The sequence below is a fragment of the Schistocerca serialis genome, chromosome 7, assembly GCF_023864345.2.
Source record: "Schistocerca serialis cubense isolate TAMUIC-IGC-003099 chromosome 7, iqSchSeri2.2, whole genome shotgun sequence".
NCBI classification, from domain to species: domain Eukaryota; kingdom Metazoa; phylum Arthropoda; class Insecta; order Orthoptera; family Acrididae; genus Schistocerca; species Schistocerca serialis.
The window spans coordinates 579,798,887-579,823,618 of record NC_064644.1 but is presented as its reverse complement, the minus strand read 5'-3'; positions in this window follow the sequence as shown (position 1 = coordinate 579,823,618).

Below are 24,732 nucleotides of genomic sequence, written 5' to 3'. Positions count from 1 at the left end.
CTGTAGGAATTTTGATGCAATTTTAATTCACAGATTGATTCACGTTCCAGATTTGTTGGTACAGTAGACAGGACGTAAGACTACCTGGCTGGCACGAGCTACGGCTACTGCAAGGCCCGCGCAAGTTACTGCCGACATATTAAATGAACTGCGATGCAGGACATACCACATACTCAGCTGGTAACAACATACTTTTTGGTATAGAGCTAATATTCGATGGGTGTGAATGAAAATGGCCCGAGCAGCGTTCATGCTACAGTCACGTGGTGGAAAGTGGGCACAGATCGCGCTGAACCAGCGCTGCAGTCGGGTGGACTGGGTGATGTGGTGGGACATCGCTTCCATCCTTGTCACGATATTTCTCACCAAACGCTAATTAAATATAGACCACATTATGTTCATACCTCCTGAGATCTTCCCAGTCATGCACCGCTTGAATCGTTTAAGTTACATGCAAGTGACGATATTTATTTACCTAAAGCTATACTCCGAATTTTAATCATAACTCTACACATTGGCCCATAAACAAAATTACACCTATTCCAGACAAGTTTTCTGGCCATAGATACTTAGTCACCTGTATGAATTCAAGACGGGCTGGTAGTGAGAATATATATAGCAACACTCTCAACAATGAAATAGTTTAAGAAGATATGTTCTTAGAAAAGCAATACTCTAAGAAAGGCTAAGTCCAATATAGGTAAAGAATAGCTAGCTTCGCAGTGGAGAAAGCAGTAGACAGGTATAATCGTAGATACGTGAAACAGATAATGGAGGCTCTTGGGTGTAGTCCATGTGTGTAGAGAACATGAACGTATGATAGGAAGTGATGTAGGAAGGGCTAATAATTAACAAGACTATGTACCACAAAATCATTATTACTGGCTGTCAGCTTTAAGAAGTGAAACAGGTAGGAAGAGTGAGTTCCAGCAATCTACAGAGAGAATGAGATTTACACTCTACAGCGGAGTGTGCGCTGATATGAAACTTCTTGGCAGATTAAAACTGTGTGCCAGACAGAGACTCGAACTCGGGACCTTTGCCTACCGCGGTCAAGTGCTCTATCTACTGAGCTACCCAAGCACGACTCACGCCCCGTCCTCACAGCTGTACTTTTGCCAGTACCTCGTCTCTTGCCTTCCAAACTTTACAGAAGTTCTTCTGCGCAAAGGACCCGAGTTCGAGTCTCGGTCTGGCACACAGTGTTAATCTGCCAGGAAGTTTCAATCTACAGAGAGGTTCATAGATGAAACTCTATTTCTGTTTGAGATGGTAGGATTTGATCTTAGCTTTACCGAATGAATTAGCCTAGAGCTCATCTGAAGTGATTAAGGTAATCAACTGGTGGGAAATTAAAACATACATCTCTTTAGGGTGACCAGATGCAATTGTTTAAAAAGGAGGACAAACAGCTTCAAAAAGGAGGACAAAGGAAGAAAAAGAGGACACATCAAACGGGTCAACCGCATATGAGGATACCACCCGTCACCTTTGGAAAAGTCATGTGACTACCGGGTATTACCGGGGTAAACTAGTAGTTACACGTGCACTACAGGAAACCAAACCAATACAAAGCGAATTTACAAAACGAATATTTTAAATTATCGGTATTTGCATTCGCTTATAGGTCGATCAACGATAACATCAACGAACCTGTTGCCAACTACTAACGCCGCCTACGTGCGTGTTTATCACGAAGGCTGTACCAATAGTTAAAGTATTTAAGTAAAGAGCAATAGAACGGGACGAACTGTAAATTTAACTGTATTACGCTCAACTTTGCGAAAAAGCCGGACACAGTAAAAATCCGCCCGGACCCCGGACAAAGATCTAAATAGGAGGACATGTCCGGATTGATCCGGACGTCTGGTCACAATAGATCTCTTGTAAAAGACGCAGCATCAAACTAGGTTCAGCACCAACATGGTCTCCCAAGAGGCCACATTACCGCTATGTCCTTTTCTGAAGAAACACGAGTGGGTCTGAAGACGTGGAAAACAGGTTCCCTCTAATTTATTCTCTTAATTGCTTGTACGGCGTGTGCCAAGATCCACCAGTGCTTAATAATCACCCATCTTGGACTTAGCAGTTTTCTTCATTTTTATTTCGTACTCAAAAAAGGTACCAAAACCATGTACGTAAGCCGTCTGCGAACGGAGTAGTTTTTGTTCAGTGTGTATTCACTGACTGTTTCTTATGTTTCTTAGGCACGCATCGGGAAACAGTGCGGCATGTCGCTAGATAAGTGTAGAAAATGCCTGCGAACCACATTCACGGTGGCTGCCGTACCAGGCTGTCGTCGGTATTCCGATGCAAGGATACAACCAGGTGTGATGCCCCTGCACGACTAGCAAATCAGCGAGGTGTCCGCTAAACTCCTGTGTACAACCTGTCATATATGGTCCTCACCCCGTAAAAGATTTTTATTTCACGAGCGCAGTAGCTGTAATGATTACTAAAACGTATGTAAGTACTCCGAAAGACAAGGGTAACCGGATTACTGTGTGAGACGTAACCAGGTAGTGAGACACGTGGTCGTAAATAACGAGTTTAACAGTGACAGAAGATGAAAAAGGGCCGCCAGGGAACGAATGGAGCCCAGGCGACTGGTGGTAATCCTTTCGCAGTCGGCTGGCATTCAAAAAGCCTGATGCTAATCTCCCGCTCTGAGTTAAATATACACTCGCCAGTCCTACAGGTGGTTGCCACCGGCCGCCCTTGAACGGCGACGGTACACAGCAAGAAAAAATATTGACTACCCGGTCGTTCGCAGCCGGTCCTCCAATGTAATCCTGAGCACCTGGTGTGGGGACCCCCTGACACGAGATTTGCGTCTCTGCGGCTCAGCGAGCAGGTGTATACGTGCCTTCAGGACATTGACCTTGTTGAGGGAAAATAGATACTGTCTCTGCTTGGGAGATGCATGACCTTGCCATTAGCGAAATTTGGCTTTAATTTACTACTTACATGTTGGTTTGGAATATAAGTAAATTATCAATATGATATGGGAAAGGTTGTATCCATACACATCTTTAATGTAATACTTTTCCTTATCCCACTGCTTATAGATATTTAAAGAAATCCATGTCCACGCACCATCACCAGCATATTTATCTGCTGGCTGGAAGATTTTAAACTACGATCATCAGGCGAAATAAAATTGTTATAGCAGCTGATACTGCATCGTTCTTTCCGTAGCGTCAACAAAAATGAAATTACACAAAGTCATTATGAGTCACTTCGCCAAGGTTAAATTCAGTGTAGAGTCCACATACTGACCACTAACTGCCTCGGCATTGAAGGAACGTTAAGCTTCATACTTAGTTACGCGAGTTACCTGAGCACGTTTCATATAGTTTAGCATGCACTGAACGCATTTTCAAGCCCGTTCTTTCTAACAGAGTTGACTCCAAACACAAAAGCAGAACTCTAGTTTCCACTGCTCTCTTCAAGTCAGTTTCGCTAACCAATGCAGTACAGTCCCTCCAGGGAAGTTCCAATAAATATTCAATGTGTCCACTAAGTTTCGCTGTCATTTGAAAAAGAAAAATCATAGCTTGGAAATTATTACAGATAGAGCATCGTGGTTTGTTGTAAAACGTTTAGCGGATCTCACCGTTATTTTCCGTTATGCCAGAATTTCAATGTGTACCCTATCCATAACTCGTAGAAGACGAGCTTTACTCAAATTCCGCCCACTTACGGGCCAGCCATGCATCGTCATCAACAATTCCGATCGTTGCATTGATTTGTATAAGAAGGATAGCTCTGTCACGGACTGAAGTTGTGCAGATGCGGTCAGTAACATAACGCAGCAGGGCGTGACATCGAGAGAGCGACGGCCATGTGATGGCATCATGACGACTCATCCACCTCTCAAGCGGTGTCGTTCTGCACATGCCGCACGTTCCATTTCAATTTCGGTGAGCACCATTGGAAGGTCTCTGTTGGATTCCTTTCATGTTAATTTCTTACATCTTTTGTCATTTACGGCATACATTCCTCTTCTAAATTTACTGTGGTGTTTCTGACTCCATCTGGGAGGAGACTGAGCAGTGGAACGTGTTACTTTTACACATAATCAAGAACGGTGTGTCACACTACTACACTTTAAAACACAGTTTATATGTAATTCATGTCACATAGTCTCATACAGAACCTACATCCGCTTTCTTTTATATACTGTACATGATAAGATACTGTCATCCCCCTTCCCTTTTGTGTGAAAGAATGAATGAGCAAATGTATTTCTAGTTTCATGCTTGATGGTAGCAGAATAGCTTGTCTGCTAGAGAACAGTAGGACCAACGTCAGAACAGGTAGCCACGCTTTCTAAAAACAAAGAGGTTTCTATTCTTAGTATGGTCCTGGCCGTCCCTTGTCATGTTGGTATAGGAAGCTGCCTCTCTGGTCACTTCCGTTTGTATCTGTGAAGCACCCTCAGTAGGGGCCCAGGCCAGTCTGTTCGCGGCGAGCGTCTGAAGTGGTAAGATCTCTGGCTAAGCACGTCTCTCCTCAGTCCGTAGAACAATGGATTTCTTAAGTTCAGCCTAACTGAAAATTTAATCACCTTTATTTCAGGTTTAGATCTAAAATACCTTATGTTATCTTAAATTGCAACGCAGTGTAATTCGAGTGTGAAGTTCAGAATATCTTCCGGTAGTTGCTTTGTCACTACTTTGTGAGTAAAGTGGAACCACGAGTTGATGATCCACAACTCTCTAAGATCAGCAATCTTAAATGCGAATGTGCGTGAGCTTATAATGTCTCCTCTTGAAATATTTTTCAATATAGCAACTTTTCTTTATGTTCAACCCACGTGGGGTGTACTTTGTGAGACCAGTACCATGTGCTTATACAATTGTTTGACCCATCAGGTTAACAGTAAGACGATAGTAACCAGTTCGAGGTTTTACTTTTGTAAATTGCGTTTCGATGTAATTTATTTTAACTATGAAAATTATTGTGGAGTTACACTCTTTGCGTAAACCAAGTTGACCACGTGAAGCATGTGGTGTAATCATCAAAGTAACTCTCAGCTTTTCTTTTCGGGAAGATTTCACACAGAGTTAGTATGAATTTAGTATACCAGTGTTTGGTAATTTCATGACGGACAGGATTGCGCTACGAAGATAACTTCTTTCGGTGAAAATTGAATTGGTTGGTTGTGGTTAATTTCCTCTTGCATATGTTTCAACGTTCTTCGTGTGTTGTTTTATGAATGCAGTGTTGTATCCATTCTCCCAATCTTGGCTCCATATTTGATGTGTTCTGTAAGATTACAAACTCACATTTTCACAATCCTAAATAAGGCACCAGTTTAGTTATGAATCAAGTTTAATTTGCTGAAAGTTTAATGGAACAATGATCAATGTTAAAATAAATGTCCAAATATAAACTGATTTATTTCTTTTTCTTTAAATTCTCCTTTTATATATATATATATATATATATATATATATATATATATATATATATATATATATATATATATATATATAGACTGGATACCTGGTGAAACAGTTGCTCAGTAATGCAAGGTTAACTTCCCCAGATAGCTCACAGCTTTTAACACGCTTTTATTGTCCTGAATATCAGCACCGCTTTCAGAACAACTTAATGCATCAACATTACACTGTCATGCTGGAATGTGACGGAAGGCTGCAGCACTTTAACTGTTCCAGCACGAACTGTTCCAGCACGTCCTGGTAAACATTTCCCGTTATGGTCTTTTCTCATACTAAAAATTGGCCTAACGCCCTATCGCGCATTAAGCAACACCAAACAATAGGCTTCCGAATATCACCGTTGTGATCGTGTGCGTCGTGTGGGTTTTTCGAGCCCCAGATTCTAACGTTGTAGTGATTCACATCTCTAGAGATGTGTCACATTGCTTGACCTGAGCCGCACAGGATTAGTCGAGCGGTCTAAGGCGCTGCAGTCGTGGACTGTCCGGCTGGTCCCGGCGCAGTTTCGAGTCCTCCCTCGGGCATGGGTGTGTGTTTGTCCTTAGGATAATTTACGTTAAGTAGTGTGTAAGCTTACGGACTGATGACCTTAGCAGTTAAGTCCCATAAGATTTCACACACATTTGAACATTTTTTTTTTTTTTTTTTTTTTGCTTGATCTGAACACAGGTACTTCTTCAGGTCATCATTGTCAGCATGTATGATAGGTAGCATGGAACACGAGAGTGCAAAGTATGGAGGACCACCGTTTGGTTGCAATGCTTAGAGCTAATTGCACATCTGCACGCAAAAAGTCTTATCAGCTTGAGTAGTAACTTATAGGCAGTTAATCTTAAAATACTTTGACAGCTGCTAAACGTTTTACAGTAGACTACGATTTTTATATCTCTTTACAAGTTACGTTTCCTTGAAATGACACCGGTATTTTATGGACCCCCTGTGTGTCTTCCATTCGTTTCTGCTATTGCTTTCGTGTGCTCCGTTTTGTATTGATTGCTTTTATTGTCCTTAGGCCGTTAACCGATTTGTGGGGAACAGAACACGCAGCAATGAGACATTATCGTGCCGTTTCACTTGGTTAAGAGCACTGGCTTGTGTTTATGAACATCAAAGGAGCTATGTTATCAGTACACCAAGCGGAAATACTAAGTTGTTATCTACTTTACTCAAACTATATAGCCATGTTACATTCCTAGAGATATATGTCACCATCGTGGTCGTTACTCCCCATCTCTTTCACGATAGTATCAATTAAGTCTAGATGTTTTCAGCCAAGGGCATTAAAAGTTTAGTTTGTATGTGGGTTGCCACACGATACTTTTGAGACAGTTGTCTGTTCATGCTTTCAGTATGTTTTCGGAAAACTGACTCTGGTAATGTGTGGATAATTTCCTCATTCTACAGTCTTGTAAGTTTACTGATAAGTCTGAAGATGGGATTACAAGTGACAGTAAATTCGCATAAGCTCAGAGTTGGATACTACTCCCTCGCTTGTACCAAATTTTGACCCAAGCGCCATGTTTAGTAACACAAGTAGTTGAACTCCGAAGAAACCTTGAGTACCTGAATAAATACTTTGAGGGAAAAAATGAAATTCAAAAGTTTTCGAGGAAATACAGGAACACAGGCATATAAATCACATAGAAAAGAAATAAATATTAAGTGCAGGGCAGCCAAGGCAAAATGTTTGCAGCAAATACGCGAAGAAATCTAAAAGTAAATAATCGTCTTAAGGACTGAGCCAGAATATTGAAAAATCAAAACAAATGTTGGTAAAATTAAAAGCAAGGGTGGTAACATTAAGAGTGCAATAGAGATTCCACTGTTGAGTGGAGAAGTAACCAGATACTAGGAAAGAGTACATTGAAGGCCTCTATGGGACGGAAGACTTGTTTGATAACATGGTAGAAGAAGAAACTGGAGTCGACAGGGAATACATAGGGGATCCGGAGTTACAGTCATAATTTAAAAGAACTCTGGATGACTTGAGAAAAAATTAAGCAGAAGCGATAGATAATGGAATTTCTAAAAACATTAGGGGGGGAATCCAACCAAACGACTATACATAAAAAGAAAGAAGATTAAGAGTGTGACGTTTTTGTGCACTGAATTTCTTAACAATTATCCAGGAAATGAATTTGTCACACTGTCTGATCATGAAAAGGCAGTAACATGGCAATATTGACTTGTTTAGGATCTATGACGCCGACGAGGCACTGTCAGAATTTTCGAAAAATATCATCCACTCATTCCCAGTGAGAGCAGGGGCAGGTGTTATATGACGATCAATCTGGCATCAGGAAAGCTAAAGGCAGGAGAATGGCGGTACTGACATAATGGAAGCAAGATTGCAGAAAAATACAAATATGCTCCTAGGATTTGTGAATCTAGAAAAATCGTTCGACGGTGTGAAATGGTGCAAGACGTTGGAAATCCGAGGAAAATAGGAGTAAGCTACAGGGAAACATGGGTGATATATAATATATATACTAGAACCCAGAGGTTACAATAAGGTTTGAAGAACAAGAATAAAGTGCTCTGATTAAAAAGGGTTTAGTATAGGAATTCAGTCTTCCGTCCATACTGTTCAATCTATACACAAAAGGGGCAAAGACGAAAATAACAGAAAGTATCAAGAACGGGGTTAAAATTCAGGGTGAAAGGATATGATTATAAGAGTTGCTGATGACTTCGCAATCCTCAGAGACAGTAAAGAAGAATTATAGTGTATCTGTAAACTCACGAGCCAGCGAGCGAACCACACTCTGTGGCTACGAGGTGTTCAGATACGTCAGAGGAGCATTCATTTTTAGATAAATGCGTTAACAGTAGACAGAGTACAAAAGACAATCACCTTCTTCTGAATCAGAACATTATAGAGTAAATTATATTAGTGTAGTCAGGATTCGTATGTGTACTATAAGTAAAAATATAGATACGAATGCCTGTTCAACTGAATGTATTTGTTGCTGACGAATTCGAAGCTTTTGTACAACGATAATTCACCTCTTCATATCCCACTGCGTGTTTGTGAATTTTTACCCAAAAACAATATTTTAATGTCCTCCTAGCCACTATATTCACTACATGTATTTTAACCTTCGAGCGGACGCGCCGTTTGTCATAACATAAGCGGGCGCGAGGCGCACTTTGTACACATGAAAAGGTTTCCTTATGTTAACAAGCTGAGTCAAGTATGATGAAAATCACAGTTTAATCTCAGTTTATTTAAACAAGGAGAAAATAAACTTACATAATATGAGCTAAAGTACTATTTTATTTAGCAATAATGAAATAAATAACTGATGATGCTCGAAGTAGAGAGGATATAAAATGTAGACTGGCAATGGCAAGGAAAGCATTTCTGAAGAAGAGAAATTTGTTAACATCGAGTATAGATTTAAGTGCCAGGAAGTCGTTTCTGAAAGTATTTGAATGGAGTGTAGCCATGTATGGAAGTGAAACATGGACGATAAATAGTTTGGAGAAGAAGAGAATAGAAGCTTTCGAAATGTGGTACAGAAGAGTGCTGAAGATTAGATGGGTAGATCACATAACTGATGAGGAGGTATTGAATAGAATTGGGGAGAAGAGGAGTTTGTGGCACAACTTGACTAGAGGAAGGGATCGGTTGGTAGGACATGTTCAGAGGCATCAAGGGATCAACAATTTAGTATTGGGGGGCAGTGTGGAGGGTAAAAACCGTAGAAAGAGACGAAGAGATGAATGCACTAAGCAGATTCAGAAGGATGTAGATTGCAGTAGGTACTTGGAGATGAAGAAGCTTGCACAGGATACAGTAGAATGGAGAGCTGCATCAAACCAGTCTCAGACTGAAGACCACAACAACAACAACAATGAAATAAATTTTCACTATAACTCTTTGTTGCCAAGGACAGGTGTTAAAGAGACAGTAATGACCCATTCGAAGCATTAGCAGTGCAGTTGCATCAGATCTCGGTCAGCTGCTTATTCGATCACTAATTATCTTGTACATAACTCCCTCAATGTGGGATTTTGTTGCTAGTTCATAACTGGGGTCATTTTTTTGAACTGATCGTAAATGTTTTTCTCGCCTAGCTCGCTTTGTATTGTATATTACTGCTGCCCACTTGGACGTACGACAACACAATTCATCGCTGTGTCACCGGAAGCAATGCTGAACGAATACGTATAGATTTGCAGTTGTGAAACAAAAATGGAACAGCACAAAATCATTTTATTTTTGGTTGGCGCACTTTATACACAATCGCGCCAGCTCGAGGGTTAATGACGTTTTAGCCCCTATATTCGTTCCATGTGACATTTTTGTTCCCCAAAACAAAGGACAGTCTACTGCAAGCGTAGATGAGTTTGAAAAATGGACTTAAAGCTGTCTCAAAGACAGAGTTCCAAAAGTATTCTGTTTTGGATAAGGTGTTGGCGTATGTGTATAATATGTAATGAGGAATATTTTTAAGAGAATAGCATTTATGTATACTAATAAATAATACCAGCATTAGTTGCAGTACTCAGCACAATAATTCTGTTGCCCCCACTAACATTGTCTATGATGCCATCAATGGAGAAACCAGAAAAGATTTTCTAAAATTAATATTGTTCCCGACCCAAATTTCGTCGATATAAAAGAACTTTCCGCCTTGTTATCTTAATTTATTAATTTACAACAGGTATTTTCATCGTGAGTTTATTACATCAGCCCTGTCTGGCAGAATCTTTCTTACAAAATGGTTCAAATGGCTCTGAGCACTATGGCACTTAACATCTGAGGTCATCAGTACCCTAGAACTTAGAACTACTTAAACCTAACTAACCTAAGGACATCACCACATCCATGCCTGAGGCAGGATTCGAACCTGCGACCGTAGCAGTCGCGCTGTTCCGGACTGAAGCGCCTAGAATCTTACAGATTTCTTCTAGAGAGGCCCTGCTTCACGCAGTCTTTTGCAAACTAATTTTGTGCCAAAGGAAAACGCATTTTATTTTTAGATGGAATAAGCAATTTGCATGAGTTTGGCACTACTTTTATGATTCATGCAAAAGTCCTCTATCGTTTGCCGAATATAACGTTATTCTTAGTGATATTTCTCGGCAATTTGAATAAACAATCTGCTTTTTTTTCGCATTTCTTTCTGATGCGCCATATTTTTGCAAGGCTGACTTTTGAATAAAATGTAGCCCTTTGTTTGGTACTGGCAACAGCGTCCAGTTCTCCTTGTTTCAACTCTTGAATAAAAGCTGAAATTACGTTATGGGTGACTGAACGTCCTTTACTCAAAATAACTCTTCATTGTATTGTGCGCAATTTCTTACGCTGTAGTACACTTACCAATCACTTCTGAATAACTAAGTATATTACAGAATATACAAACGGAATTGACTGATGCTTGTAACTGAAACTGCACAAGAAGAATCAACATAAATCACAGCTTGTTGCTCAACACTTTCAAACAGGAAACGGGCAACAGATTTTAAGTGTGTCTGAAGGGCAGTTGCATGATCCTTCCTGAGAAGGTCACTTCCCCCACCAAGAGCGCTGGTGGCTCATGAATTTACCGACACACTATACAGGAGGGGCTCTCAAGGTGTTTGCACCAGCACAGCGCACAGTGCGGAAGATGGCTTCACTGCGCTGACGGCGGTGCATATCCCCGCTGGCCGGCCGCGGTGGTCTAGCGGTTCTAGGCGCTCAGTCCGGAACCGCGCGACTGCTACGGTCGCAGGCTCGAATCCTGCCTCGGGCATGGATGTGTGTGATGTCCTTAGGTCAGTAAAGTTTAAGTAGTTCTACGTTCTAGGAGACTGATGATCACAGATGTTAAGTCCCATAGTGCTGCGAGCCATTTGAACCATCTGAACCATATCCCCGCTCCTCGACTTTGTGCAGTAGTGCTATCCCTCTCTTTCCTCCTATCGCTACGCCTGTCTCGATCTCCTCCAAAACTTCACCTCTGTTTTCTTCGTCATTGCAAATGGTTTTTGCAGTGGGAGGAGAGATTAGCTAGGTTGGACAATATCACAGCTGGAAAATAGATTTAAATAATAATAATGTTAATAGCACCAATAATAACTTTAAATTTGGATTGAACAGAAAATTGTCTCTTCTGTTTTTTTTTTCTTTTTCTTTTTTCCTTGCAATTATCTGCAGGAATCTGGAACAGGAGATCGGCTGCTAGAAATTCTTAGGGCATTTTTAAAATTAAAATCAGAAATACTTGCTCGAAATCTGGTTTTAGTTCAAGACAAAACAGGATTTTTTTTAAAAATGTGTGTGAAATCTTATGGGACCTAACTGCTAAGGTCATCAGTCCCTAAGCTTACACACTACTTAACCTAAATTATCCTAAGGACAAACGTACACACCCATGCCCGAAGGAGGACTCGAACCTCCGCCGGAACCAGAAAAACAGGAAAAAAAACCTTTGATGTACACATATGGAACCAAATGTAGAAACAATCTTCACTACTTTTCTGTGTAGCTTAGGAAATTCTTCCCTCTATAAACTCTCGTAAAATTCGATCAGGGATCCTTTCAGTGATCACCAGGATGCAGATCGGTTAGTTCGAAATGTAAATCGGCAGATGCACTTTCAGTTGCTGTTGAAAAGGGCTTTACAAACACATCAAGGACTGGCTGAAAGTTGGTAATTTCCTTTAACACTAAGAAAACCAAATGTTAATAAATGAAAGTAAAATATAATGTTGCTTTGAAGCACTAAAACGTGACGTGTTTTAATAAACGGTTACTGTTGACTATTATTTTTAATGTAATGTCACACTTGTACCTTTACGAGAATGGTGTGAGGCGAAATTATGAATTAAAATTGGTACCAGTCCCAGGACTCGAGCCCGGGTCTCCTGCTTGTACGTTTAACAAAAATCGACTTTACTTTTCTGTTACTGGTATAGCGGTAGACTACCTGGAACCGGTTGCTAAGCACATTTTTAAGGGAATGTAGCACCTCGACGTATTTTTCAAAGCACGCTCCTACCTGCACAGACGCCATCAAACAAAACCATAGTCCAGTTTTGAATCAAGCATTATTGAAAACCAGCTGCGTCATGCAAGGTAAAATTTGTATACAGTTCACTAGTTCAGGAAAGTGTTGCGTACTTTTCTCTGAAGTTTGCTTTTACGGAGCAGGACCTTACGTTGGAAAGTTTTTATTTTTGCGCCATACCATTGATGACATTCTTTTCGGGCTTTCAGGCTTAAGTCACTTAGGAGAGCTAAAAGTCTGCTAAAATCCGAAATCCGCTACCCGTCGAGGATCATGCAAAAGTGGCTTCGGGTCTTTTTTGTTCTAAAAACTGAGACATGTCGTGGTGTAGTCGAAAAAATCTAGAAATCACTTTTCCTTTGCTTAAGCAGAATGCCTAAGAATGGTAGGGGATCTCTGGACACTCCTCTTCAAATGAAATAAAAAATTCTTTGAACTGACGACGAATGAGCCCATGAGAACGACTGTAGTTCACGTTACGCACCAATACGTTCAGCACGTCTTGAGGATCGATAACGGTTGCACAACGAGCTCCTTGCTGTGCAAAACAATAAGTGGAAGTAAATTCGGCATGTTAAGCTTTCTCCGCAGGAGGCCAAATGAACCCTTTTAACTTACTACACGTTACTGGCGCTCCCTCTGTGGTTACTTAAAACTCTGCCATTTCGAACGGTTCTAAAATATCCGCCCCTGTAGCTGAGTCCATCATCAAAATCAGATTCTGAAGCCCTGTCTTTGCATGTAGATCGTCCTTCATGTCACGAAATAAAAAAAAATCGATGGGCTACGAGCTGGTTTACAATTTTGGCTTGCAATTTTTCATCTAAATTCCACGATGCGCTTTGATATAACTAGCTCCAAGAGACCTTTCGCAGCACCCTTCATTTTCTTTGCCCTAAATTATAAAGATTGTGTTGGGAATGACACAAGCAAAAACGAAAACGAATAGACGTTTGACAGGAATGTGAACAAACCTCACATACTTTCGCTGGACCTTTAACCAGAATAAACAGTCTAAAGTAATGGCACAAGCCTCATTTGTGGATAGAGAACTCGATGCTGCAGTAGTTTACAATGTCCTCAATTCTTCCCCTACGATGCCCCGTGTGATTCCGGTATACTTTTCAGAGTGCAGTTTTCTGCAGTTGACGATTTCCTCCCACACGTGATTATTTTACCGCAGACTTGACATTTGGCTTTATTGTCACGACCAACAAAAAGATAAGAAATTACCCGCTCCGATTTAAATAGACTTACGGAAATCCTTGCTGTTCTTCGTAGCAGGTTGTTCCATTATTCTAATATATATCTTGTGCTTTTCTGTTTACTTGTTTCAGAGTCGAATAAGCCTCCCGCCAACGGACTCGGTAGTGTGCCACGGCTTCTTCTCCACGCAAGGCCGTTGCACCGCGCAAACACTCTCTACACTTCTTTCTGCACGAGTGCGAGTTTCCGTTTGTGAGAGAACCTGCTACTCAGAATCAGTTGACTGGAATGAATAGTCTAATGCGTACAGACTATGGAACAAGAGAAAAGGAATGAGAAGTAGCAGAAATGAGAATTGCGAGAAACTTAACATCAAAGTTGGTGGTTACGACAGAAATGAAGTTAAGGAATTCTGCTACTTTGGAAGCAAAATGTAAACCTTGGCAGACGAAGGACATAAATGTCAGATTGGCACAGGCAAAGAGGGTATGCCTCGTCAAGACAAGTCCACTCGTACACAACATAGACCTTTATTTGAGGAAGACATTTTTGAGAACGTACTTTTCTATTATGTATCACTACAGATTACTGTTTATAATGAGAGTTTGGGCTTCGTCGCGAGCAGCATTTGAGCTGAAAACGCTTCGTAACGCGGGCTCTGGACGCATGCGGCCTCGGGTCCAAGCTGGACCATGACGGCGTGTCGGCTACTGGGCGGTGACAGCCCTGGTGTTGCTCGATGGGCTGGCATAGCTAACCCTTGTTCTCCCGGGCATGCGGGAAGGTTCGAAATTCAACGCGCTCGACGTAACGTCAGTTCCGCCGCTACTGCACACTCTTAAGTTCTCCACTCGTTGTTCGCATTTGCACTCACACAGCGTAAACCGTAATTGGCGCAATGCAGGACGATTCTGGCAGTGTGCAGATACTAACAAGGGAACCTCCCCATCGCACCCCCCTCACATTTAGTTGCAAGTCGGCACAGTGGATAGGCCTTGAAAAACTGAACACAGATCAATCGAGAAAACAGGAAGAAGTTGTGTGGAACTATGAAAAAAATAAGCAAAATATACAAACTGCGTAGTCTATGCGCAAGATAGGCAACATCAAGGCTAATGTGAGCTCAGGAGCGCCGTGGTCTCGTGGTTAGCGTGAGCAGCTGCAGAACGAGAGATCCTTGGTTCAAGTCTTACCTCAAGTGAAAAGTTTACTTTCTTTATTTTCGCAAAGTTATGATCTGTCCGTTCGTTCATTGACATCACTGTTCGCTGTAATAAGTTTAGTGTCTGTGTTTTGCGACCGCACCGCAAAACCGTGCGAGCTATATTTGCTGGTTTCATATTGCCCACGGAATACGTCTCACGTATTTAATGCACTCTCGTCCAAAGTAGCGAACAGTCAACTGCCAGCCTCGTTAGCAGGAATACTCTCTCTTCCGTGCGCTGTAGTCGACTGACGTCGTGTGTTTCGATGTTTGTTTAGGTGTAGCGTCCCCATACTACGGCGCAGTTACCTCGCATCGGACGGACGGACGGACAGATAATAACTGTCTGAAAATACAAAATTAAAAGTTTTCACTCGAGGGTAGACTTGAACCAAGGACCTCTCGTTCCGAGCCGCTCAGGCTAACCACGGGGCCACGGCGCTCCTGAGCTCACATTATCCTTGCTGTTGCCTATCATGCGCATGGACTACTCAGTTTGTATATTTTGCTTATATTTTTCATAGTTCCACGCAACTTCTTCCTGTTTTCTCGATTGATCTGTGTTCAGTTTTTCAAGGCCTATCCACTGTGCCAACTTACAACTAAATCTGAGCGGGGTGCGATGGGGAGGTTCCCTTGTAAGTCTAATCAGAATATGTAATATAATACAACACCGAGAATTTTTTGTATATATAAATAAGAAAAAGGTAAATATCTTTTTCATTATCTAGTGTACAAAGGATATCAATCACTCAAACGGTAGCTCTTGGAGATGCGATGCGACTGATGTCTTCGCGTGATTTGTAGCGTAATTTATTAAGCAATGAGATAAATTTTAATTTAATTTATTTGAAAACTGGTATTAAATCTGATACAAGTATACATCCAGCAAGGCAGTGTGAACTGGCAGACGTCGTTACACACAACATACAACCTTTAGTTCTTAACATTTACATTTTTATTATTACTTGTTAATCATTTTGTAAAATGTGCGTGGTTTTGCCATAACTCGTGAACTACTATACACAGCGAAGAAAAATTGCCGCACTTGGCGATTGGCATGCGATTCCTCATCCTTGTTCAAGACAAAACAGTGTCTATCAAAATCTGGTCCCACCAATAGGTTTAACAGAGATGCAGTTTAAGATACGAGTCTGTGGAAACGCTGTAACTGCGTGAATCGTGGCCAAGAACAAGTAGCATGAATTCTGTCGTGTGCTGGAATTACCCCATTAGCTCAGGGAGCTCAGGCAAGACCCTAGGGAACGGGTATACAGAAACGCCGATGTTCGAGTTGCGTTTCCGCCAAACTTTTTCTTTTTCAATTAAAGCATTATTTATATTCTATCCAATCTACACCTCCACAAAGCGGTATCTTGTACATTTCTTTCTGTTACTGTTACGTTTATTTAATGAGAAAGACAGAGCCTGAACTTCTTACAGAAGTAAACGACCACTTTGTTTCGTCCATAACGCAAATGAAGTCAATAGAAAATAACAGTGTATTCTTTGTGTACTCCTTCGGTAAGCCGCTCTGTATTAACTCGACAGGACCTCTTATCGCTATGCACTACAAAGTTAGTAGATACATGCATGCAGTTTAATTGATCCCAGTGTCATCTGATAGGCTATTGTCGTGTGACAAAATGATGCCCTGCTTGTAAACGACGAGAACTAAGGAATGAATACCTAAAACATAACCGATGATGCTGTCAAGTATTCAAACCAGAGCTCGATGGTGGACGAGTATTTGATGTTCCAGCAGTTTATTCAGTGAGCTGCGAAGACTTACACAGTATGTGGGGTGATGCACGTTAATCTGAACATTTCGACGAGCTGCACGATGTGACAGTGTTGCCAGCTCCTCGTTTCCATACATGCGTTTTCAAAATCCACCCGAACCAATTTTGCTACATAAACTTTTGTTTCGAATCTGAATGAGGAATGCATGCCGACCTCCATGTACGGCATTTTTTCTTCACCTTGCGGATATCGTAAATATGAATATTGCATTGGTTATAGGAGTAAAACTCCGTTAAGCAAATGATGCCCTATCTGTGACTTATAATATATGACTGCGCGAAGAGTATGAACTGTTTCCAAGCACTTCAACGAAATTATGCAGTTATTTAAACATAAATATTAGGTGAACTGTTGCAAGTAGAGTAAAATGTAAGATATTGATTTGCAGTCAGTATGTCAATGTTACTTATGTGTCAGAAGATGTAAATTGGGCTGATGGAACTACGAAACTTGTTTAGTGACGTAGAAGTTGGATTTTTCGTCGAGAGGTGAGTCGAAGCTGTGAAGAAGGCGGCAGCCATCTCGCTCCGCGGCAGTGTTCGGAACGATTTTGTTAAGCCAACATCTATATGATCCTGAACACTGTTCATCCACGCTCGTATTGGAAGACAGAAGTTTGTTGACTCGTCAGTAGCGGGTTTTGGAATTATATCGTGCGAGTTCAGTGTGGATTTAGAATAATTCGGCAAAAGTCAGGACTCTATTTTCTGCTAGCAGATCGGCGTAATTTGAGATTTTTCGAGGGAGGTGGGTTTGGGACTCTGATTCTGTACGCTGAGGTTGGACTTTAACTCAGTTTCCCTGCGATGGCTCAGATTATTTCTGCTACTAATCGTTATTTAGATTACAGCATCTTGTGTCTGTTGACCCTCTTTTTTATTTGCCTGCAGCTAACGTCTAGCAGTGAACACAGCCTCTGCTTTTCCCGCTGTTTTAATTTACGTAATTATATATAGCAAATTCACTAACCGCTATATTAGGGGTTCGATTTACTTACAAATCACAAAACCACCTGGTAGGTTTCACATGTCTACCCATATAACATTTCAATACTAAAGATAATATACTTTCTATGTGAAAACTTAGAAAGTGCTGTTACTTCTGGTTATTTTACGTAATTTGCATGTAGTTACAGCCTTGTTAACGTTTGCATTGCTGATTAATAGCATCAGGGCCAAAATTATTTATTTATTTTAACTTTAAAATGCACTACGAAGTATCGTCCCCGTACAGAAAACGAAAGCCGTTTGTTTACTTGGTCGTAATTTTCAACTCAAAGCGCAAGCACAGTGTTGTTGGTAGTGACTCACGAACAGTTGAAAACCTGGAACAAAAGAGAATCGACACATCTGAGATTGTGTGCTTCAGAAGAATGTTGAAAATTAGGTGCCCTGTTAAGGTAAGTAATAAGGAGGTTCTAGCAGAATCAACGAAGAAAGAAACATGCGTGCAACACTGACGAGAAGGATTGTTAATATATTGGGAAATATCTATGACACTAGAGGCAGCTGTAGAGTGTAAAAACTGTAGGGGAAGACAGAGGTTTGGAGTACGTCCAGAAAATACACTCCTGGAAATTGAAATAAGAACACCGTGAATTCATTGTCCCAGGAAGGGGAAACTTTATTGACACATTCCTGGGGTCAGATACATCACATGATCACACTGACAGAACCACAGGCACATAGACACAGGCAACAGAGCATGCACAATGTCGGCACTAGTACAGTGTATATCCACCTTTCGCAGCAATGCAGGCTGCTATTCTCCCATGGAGACGATCGTAGAGATGCTGGATGTAGACCTGTGGAACGGCTTGCCATGCCATTTCCACCTGGCGCCTCAGTTGGACCAGCGTTCGTGCTGGACGTGCAGACCGCGTGAGACGACGCTTCATCCAGTCCCAAACATGCTCAATGGGGGACAGATCCGGAGATCTTGCTGGCCAGGGTAGTTGACTTACATCTTCTAGAGCACGTTGGGTGGCACGGGATACATGCGGACGTGCATTGTCCTGTTGGAACAGCAAGTTCCCTTGCCGGTCTAGGAATGGTAGAACGATGGGTTCGATGACGGTTTGGATGTACCGTGCACTATTCAGTGTCCCCTCGACGATCACCAGTGGTGTACGGCCAGTGTAGGAGATCGCTCCCCACACCATGATGCCGGGTGTTGGCCCTGTGTGCCTCGGTCGTATACAGTCCTGATTGTGGCGCTCACCTGCACGGCGCCAAACACGCATACGACCATCATTGGCACCAAGGCAGAAGCGACTCTCATCGCTGAAGACGACACGTCTCCATTCGTCCCTCCATTCACGCCTGTCGCGACACCACTGGAGGCGGGCTGCACGATGTTGGGGCGTGAGCGGAAGACGGCCTAACGGTGTGCGGGACCGTAGCCCAGCTTCATGGAGACGGTTGCGAATGGTCCTCGCCGATACCCCAGGAGCAACAGTGTCCCTAATTTGCTGGGGAGTGGCGGTGCCGTCCCCTACGGCACTGCGTAGGATCCTACGGTCTTGGCGTGCATCCGTGCGTCGCTGCGGTCCGGTCCCAGGTCGACGGGCACGTGCACCTTCCGCCGACCACTGGCGACAACATCGATGTACTGTGGAGAACTCACGCCCCACGTGTTGAGCAATTCGGCGGTACGTCCATCCGGCCTCCCGCATGCCCACTATACGTCCTCGCTCAAAGTCCGTCAACTGCACATACGGTTCACGTCCACGCTGTTGCGGCATGCTACCAGTGTTAAAGACTGCGATGGAGCTCCGTATGCCACGGCAAACTGGCTGACACTGACGGCGGCGGTGCACAAATGCTGCGCAGCTAGCGCCATTCGACGGCCAATACTGCGGTTCCTGGTGTGTCCGCTGTGCCGTGCGTGTGATCATTGCTTGTACAGCCCTCTCGCAGTGTCCGGAGCAAGTATGGTGGGTCTGACACACCGGTGTCAATGTGTTCTTTTTTCCATTTCCGGGAGTGTAATTGAGAACATAGGGTGCAAGTACTACTCTGATATGAAAAGGTTGTTGCAGGAAGGGAATTCGTGGCGGACCGCATCAAAGTACTAAGAAGAACTATGACGTAAAAAAAATCTAGCCTGAGTGGAAGAGTTTATAGAAAATTTCCCAGGCAGTAAACACTTCAAAAGTGCAACAGCTTATGGTGGACATATCAAAGGAAATTGAATTCAGGCAAATGAGCAATGATACCAGATACTTCACAAACATGAAAGTGTTTCACTACGGTAAGAATGAATTGTAAAGAGTGATCCACCTAACTGATATTATCACAGTGAATAACTTACAAAGGTACAGGTATCACTTGTGCCTGGAGTACATTTGAACTTACGTAGATAGCCGAAGTGTAAGAGAGCTGGACAAAGTATGATCCAATATATATAGCAATGCATTTATAAAGTCTCATTGATAGAGGGAATGGCTAATTTCACAGTATTAACATTACGGTGAATTGGTAGGAAGCATACTATATATGGAGCTTCGAAAGAAACCCGCATCACCGAGACACAAAGAGCCGAAAAATCATTTCGCTACGTGAATCAAGATAATAGTTCGGCATGAACCACACATTCGTTGTGAATGATTAACGGGACCATGAAGCAAGTGTGCATTTTTTGCACGCTGCCTAGCAAAATCTTCAACACCTCACCAGCACTGCACATGGCAGAAAGAAACACATCCTTTCTATATCCAGCGGAACACGACAGTAATCTATTGAAAACTCAAGCCCATCGTCGCTAGCGCGACGTGTAGCGATCTGATTGGTTCGTACCCAAGGAAACCCAAACCGTACTTCCTGTGAAACTCACAAACCTCTCCCCACGTGTCACTACTACAGGCAACCAGGCTGTCCGCAGTCGATACCGCGAACGGAAAAGCTTCTGTGCAGTAACCCTACGACTATAAGTCCACGAAGTAATTAAAATCTGAAAAATAACATGTTGTGGCGTAACAAGACAGCTACGCCACACTGAAGTAGCCGAAAGGCACGCGTAATCTCACTTGGGCTAGATAGAGGTCTGAAACAGGATACGTATTGAATGGTAGCCAGAAAAGTACGTAGCTGCTTTTATACTTAACTTTTAATCCTTGTTGTATACATCGTTCTTGATGAGACATTTGATACGATAACTATCAAACTATGTAAGGCTAATGGCGCCTTGCTAGGTCGTAGCCATGGACTTAGCTGAAGGCTATATTAACTATCTGCTCGGCTAATGAACGATGCTTCGTCAGTATAGTCGCTAGCAAAGTCGTCGTACAACTGGGGCGAGTGCTCGTCCGTATCTCGAGACCTGCCTTGGGGTGGCACTCGGTCTGCGATCACACAGTGGCGACACGCGGGTCCGACATGTACTAAATGGACCGCGGCCGATTTAAGCTACCACCTAGCAAGTGTGGTGTCTGGCGGTGACACCACATAACAAACTGAAATACAGAAGTTGCAACGCAACAGTCAGTATTTAAAGCGTACACTGAAGTCCTGAACTGACTAGTGCAGTTCGCATGGAGCCACACAAAGCTATTGGACAGCTGCCTGCTCAACTGTCAGCTATCCGCGATTATTGGTCAACTCTTCCATCAAGTCCCCGCAACGGCTACAGTCTACAGCCGTACCTACTGCAGAGGGGAAAGAGATCTAATTTTAGTTAAACGTACAATATAAATTTCAAGTCAGTAACGGCGCACTGGGATTACCGAATAACTGCGTTTCACAGTTACTATCACAGACAGATTACAACGTGAGCGCAAGGGAGAGCCCACTCCTGTTGGCTCAGTACAGACCTGGCGACAAACAAGTGTTTGTCATACCCGCAACACAACTTAAAATTCCTGCAGCAGATGCTGACAGCAGAGATATCGAAAGAAATTAGCTGTTATTCACTCGTTCACTGTGAGCATCAACTTTAGTTATCAAGTAATAGTATTTTCGATAGGATTGTATATTAGTACTTTGTAATGTGTAGAAATAAGTCTTCTATTTGACTATTTTAAACATTTGAGTGATCTTTGCCCCAGTTTGGTAGTTTTGCCTTAACAAAAGTATGAAACACTGCCATATACGTCCTTTGTACGCTTCCTGCTATATGTTAGGTAGGTACCGTCTACATCTGTTTGCACCGTCTATCCCCACTACTATCCTCAGAGTAGTGACAACTGACACACACTGCGAGCCATCGGGTGCGATGTGAATTGAATTTCAGATCTCTCCCTATCTGAATGGTTCTCGGACTTTGTGGAGCTGCACTGACTTTGAGCCTACGAAAGATAGTCACCCCGCTTCACAAATTTGCAAAGGCAAATTTATGGTTAACATTTTCTATCAATACACACTCCTCTTCTATTATCCTATTAAATTCAAAATCGTTATGGACATATGAAGTTGACGACATCGACGATTTGTATTCTTAGGGAACGGCTGCTCTAAAATGCTGGCTGGACATAAATAACACTACCACATGCTATTCAGAATACATACCTAAGCGACCAGCAAATGAGATCTTTTTGAGCACGTGTTAAGTACAAATAGAAAATTTCATTTCTTACATTATTATTTTCCTTCATAGGCATTTCATGAACTTGACACGAAGAAACGTAATTCTAAATTATAAGAATACCTCGCACCGTTCATTTCTCACCTCTTAAGGTTTCTTCTGGAAATAACAGGAACAAAACCTCTTAAGGTTTCTTCTGGAAATAACAGGAACAAAATAATAAAGAGACTTAAGAATGAAATAAATAGACAATGCAGGGACTCAAAGGCGAAATATTGGCAAGAAAAATGCGAAGAAATCCAAAAAGTAGTGGTCGTCGCAAGGACTGATTCAACATCTAAAAAAGTTACTTTCGAACGTAATTAACAGGTGCTGCTAGGAAACCAAGGCGATTTGTTCGCAGGAAGAGTGCGAAGAACTCTTAAAAAGACATGGTTGTTGGAAGGACTTGTTCGCCATATAGAAAAGAATAACAACATTCGGCGAAACTAAAAGTAAAGTCGTCAATATTAAGAGTGCAAGAGGAATTTCATTGTTAAACCCAGAGGACAGGGAACATATGAGCGAAGAGTACATTGAAAGCCTCTACGAGAGGGAGTGCCGTCCAGACATGAAATAGGAAACGAAACTGACATCGATGTGGGATACACACGGGACCCAAAATGACAGTAAGAGTTTAACTGAGCATTCGAAATCTTGCGATCAAATAAGACGGAAGGTATAGATAACTTAACTTCAGAATTTTTAAAATCATCGAGTAAGTAGCAACTAAATGAATAATGAAGTTGGTTTGCATTGTGGGTTGTGAGTCTGGAGGAATACCACCGGAATTTTGGAAAAATATCATCCACACAATTAAGAAGATAGCAAGAACTAACATACAATCAGTATAAGAATTCCATCATCCAAGTTACTGCAAGAACTGTACATGGACGAATTGAGAAGAGAATTGAAGATCTGTTGGGTGACCAGAGACAGTTGTGGCGTTGCTCCTAATAATGTAAGGAAGACTTACGGTAACTCCAGTCCCCGTATAATTTGTTGACGTAGAAAACGTATTGTGCAGTGTAAAATGATAAATATATTCGAAATTCTCACGAAAACAAGTTTAAAGTGTAGAGGATCAAGATGTAAATATATAGAAATGGAAAATTAAGATTTAATGGCTCGGGTTAGGATCGGTACGAGACAGTGATGTAGTCTTTCACCCCCTCCTGTTCAATCTATACTCGAGGAAGCAATAATGAAAACAAAAGAAAGATCAAGGTGTGGGATTAAAATTCAGGTCGAATGAATATTAGTGGTAAGATCGGCTGATGACATTGCTATTCTCAGGGAAGCCGAGGAATTATTGCAAGAGATATTGAATGGAATAAACAGTCTACTTAGCACAGAATGTGGTTGATGTTAAACTCAAGAAAACTCACAATAATGAAGAGCAACAGAAATGAGAAACTTATTATCGACATTAAAGATCATGAAGTAAGCAAACGTATCTTCCATATATATATATATATATATATGACGTTTAACGACTGTAGGCCTATTTAATTCCCACTCACCTCACACTGGAACCACGTCACTGGAACGTCCCTGCAGTGTTCAGATCAGTACAGAAGGGAATGGTGGGGGATGTTGGGGTGGGGGAGGCTGGGTGGGATACTTCACTAGCAAGTGATGTCACACAACTCTGGTAGAACTTTGATTATTATTAATATTTGTGCACTTTAAAGCCGGCTTGGGTGGCCGAGCGGTTCTAGGCACTACAGTCTGGAACCGCGCGACCGCTACGGACGGATCCTGCCTTGGGCATGGATGTGTGTGATGTCCTCAGGTTAGTTAGGTTTAAGTAGTTCTAAGTTCTAGGGACTGATGACCTCAGACGTCCCATAGTGCGCAGAGCGATTTGAAACATTTTGCACTTTAAAGGCTACACTGTTTACACTCTAAACACATTTTTCTTGAGGTCACATCACATCCATTCACTGCGATCCACTAAAGGCGATGTTTGTGGCAATGTCATTACCCCAATTCTGACTTGATGTGGCGCAGGAGGTCCGCAGGAACATCAGGCAGTATTTCTCGTGTTTCAACTCAGTTCAGTCATTTAGAGGATTACTGTTTGAAACGTGTGCGGCTCGTGTTGGTGCCGTTCGTAGGTTGCCATCGTGTAATAGGGATAGTGGCGTCTCGTTTTCTTCTTCTGTTTACTGGCGCCACTACATTTGCTAGCGGTCTCAGTCCGCGAGTGGCAGCAGCAGCGTTTATCTATATCTAGTACCCACACCATATTTGGAAGGACGTGAGGTGCTTTCCACGTCCATCAGTTCGGTTGGGATGGAGCAGCATAGAGGTCCAGCAGCGCGAGGACATGCCGCGACTGCTCTGGCGGCACACAGGCATTGCGAGATCGAAGGGCTGTAGTTGCGAGGGCCGCAACCTCGTTGTCCACGGGACCCAGCACGTTGAGATGAGTGAACATTAAGCCAATAGTGAAACCTCTATTTTTATGATCACGCCGTTTGTTGGT